Source organism: Vombatus ursinus, unplaced genomic scaffold (assembly GCF_900497805.2).
Source record: "Vombatus ursinus unplaced genomic scaffold, bare-nosed wombat genome assembly UNPS02004868.1, whole genome shotgun sequence".
NCBI lineage: Eukaryota > Metazoa > Chordata > Mammalia > Diprotodontia > Vombatidae > Vombatus > Vombatus ursinus.
The window spans coordinates 2,725,095-2,728,173 of record NW_020944646.1 but is presented as its reverse complement, the minus strand read 5'-3'; the positions used below and the strand labels follow the sequence as shown (position 1 = coordinate 2,728,173).

The 3,079-nt window shown below is 35.0% G+C and overlaps 1 pseudogene; it reads right to left on the bottom strand.

The window, feature by feature from the left end:
* Window positions 1-2,175: 2,175 nt before the first annotated feature.
* Window positions 2,176-2,782, bottom strand: LOC114028158 (annotated as a pseudogene).
* Between the last annotated feature and the right edge of the window lie 297 nt (window positions 2,783-3,079).

Sequence of the window (3,079 nt, the reverse complement as noted above, 5' to 3'; positions counted from 1 at the left end):
TTGTTGTTGTTGTTGTTGTTGTTGTTGTTGTTGTTGTTGTTGTTGTTGTTCAGTCGTGTCTGACTCTTTGTGACCCATTTGAGGTTTTCTTGGTGAAAATACTGAAGTGGTTTGTCATTTCCTTCTCCAGCTCATTTTTGCAGATGAAGAAATTGAGGGAAACAAGGTTAAGTGACTTGCCCAGGGATGCACAGATAGTAAGTGTCAGAGGCCAGATTTGACCTCAGAAAGGTGAGTCTTCCTGACTCCAGGTTTGGCACTCTATACACTGTACCACCTAGATGCCTTACTCTGCTTCCTACTTCCCTTCTATTATGCACAATTCCCTCCAGCTATTCCTTCTGCCTGCTGCATAAACTTTCAAAGATCATTGACAGTGGCTTGGCTATCACAACTTTAAAGTCTTTGATTATCTCCTCACTTGAATTCGTCAAAGTCAAATAAATAGCTTCTTCCTCTATTTATTTGTGGGTTCAACACCTTATTAGCGATTTTGTTTCTATGCAGCCCAGTCCAAAGGTCTTTCTCCATGCTACAGAAAAGAGAAGTAAAATGAAAGCTGACTTGGTCTCTGCCTTCTCTGTTTCATCTCTTATTATCATCACATTCAGCTGAAGCAGAAAACCCAGACTTTTCCTTGATCCTCCTCTATAAAACTCATCCTACCTGTCTCACAAGATTGTTGTGAGGAAAGCATTTTGTAAATTGTAAATTACTATGTAAATGTAAGATATGATTATACTCCATAGTATTGCTTCTACAATTCTCCGATATTATCACAATTCATGTCCATAATAATTGGTCAACTTACATTACTGAATCCACCATTTGAATAGTATTTTTGCATATCAACAGCAGAGCTTGAAAAATGGGAATCTTCACTAAGTTATATTTTAGTGTATTTTAGACTTTTTTTTGGCTGACATTTTCCAGTTGGCTTTAAGATGATTTTGGTTTCACTCAGTGAAGACAGATATGATTTTTTGTTTGTTTTAAAATTTTTCGGAAGCTTCCCCATTAAAAAAGCTATCGTTACCAGCACATACCCTCCAGAGATTCAATTAGGAAGATAACAAAATTCTTTAATATTTCATTTAGCTTGCAATATAAACCTAACATTGAAATGTTTTCCTCTTCTTGCATGTTTTCTCATAATAACACTTCAAATCCCCACATGTAGGTTTTCAAAAGAATTATTATTATTATTATTATTATTATTATTATTATTTTGCAATCCAAGCATCTAGTAAACATACAATTTTTCTCACTTGGCAATGCTACTGGAAACTGAAAGTGAATATATGGTTTATGAAGCAATTATTAGTGGCATGCTAAGATGATTGCAAGGTATTTAAAAACACAGTCACCTTACCTACCCAGCACTAAATACTACCAAAGAATTGTGTGTGTGTGTGTGTGGGTGTGTGTATACAAAATCAATAGAATATTAAGGGCATTACCTATAAGGATAATGAAGTACTTTAAGTCTTCAATCCTGAGTAGTTACAGGAAGATATACTAGTCTGAAAATATCAGACAAAAAAAAACTTTAAAAAAAACTACTCGTTTGAAAAAATTATAATTTACTTAATTCTTTCTGTCCTGAAGAGACTTAGAAAAAAGCAATGATCAGTTTTATAGCAGAGTCAAACCAAATATTTGAAATTCTGCGCTTCTGTCCAGAATAGTATTTTATTTTTTCATAAAAAAGGTATTTACTTAGTAGCATTCAGAATGTCAACAAAACAGCTGCAGCTTTTTTTTTGTTGTTTTTGCAATTAGTTAACAATTGCAATTCAGTTGCAAGTCAGTTAACAGAACAATTATTTCATATGCAGCATCAAAGACAACTGAAGATGAAAATGAACTACATCCCCATATATAACTAATTTGTGCTGTGCCCCAACAAGAACCTGCTTTATAATTCCATGCCAATTCATAACCCTCATACTGTACGATGTAAGGTTAGTGGTTATTGAAAATACCACTAAAGGACAGGACTATCTAAAGACACATTGAGTAGTGTGGTATCTATACAAAAAATGACACTGTACAGTTTAAAAACAAATTTTACACAGCCTTGCATTTCTTTTTTTTTTCTTTAAAAGGCATGAGTTGTATACAGGGGGGTTAAATGCTTTATACACAAGGGAAAAAAACTTCTCTACCACCAACTTATTCATCCTTATCATCATCTTTATCCTCCTTCATTTTCTTCATCTTCCTCCTCTTTCTCTTGCTCTTCTCAGTCTTGACAACTCCCCCCTTTTTACCATCAAATTTTCCTTTAGCCTGGTATGTAGTAATATCCTTTTTTATATTTTTCCTTCAGTTCCACTGCCTTCTTTTCATAAGGTTGCTTGTCATCTGCAGCAGTATTATTCCATATTTCTCTCAATTTTTTGTCACATCTCCAAGAGAAAGACGCTCTTCTTTGATTTTTGGACAATACTCAGAACAGAATAAGAAAAATGCTGAAGGAAGCCTCTTTGGTGCATAGGGATCCTTAAACTTTTTTGTTTGTTTGTTTCTCCTTTAGGTAGTATGTGGGTTTTCATTTCTCTTTCATAACAAACCTTATCAGCTTTTGCCACGTCCCCAAATTTTCCTTTCTCTTCCACTGACATGGTCTTCCACCTTTCTGAGCATTTTTTTTGGAAAATTCTGAGAAGTTCACAGAAGCATCTGGATGCTCCTCCTTGTGTTCTTCTCTGCAGGTTTGCACAAAAAAGATATATGAAAGTACTTTCTGTCTTGCCTTCTTAAGATTACCTTTGCCCATTTTTGATTACTTTCCCTTAGCACCGCACAGAGTAGCCCAGTGCTTGTCGGGCTCTTACTTGCCCCAGCGCTCTCTCTATGGAGCTCAATGTACTACAATGGCTGTCCCGAATACTATTTTAAAAGAATATATATTTTGTAACTTCAGTAAATCAAAGTGCTTTTACATTTTGTAACTTGATACTGATTTTCAAGAGGCCACTATCTTCTTGACTTGTTTTCCTTCCTCCAAGCTCCCCGTCCCTACCTTTAGGAAGTATCTGTATATTAGTTGCTTGATTTGTGAGAAAATAATTCT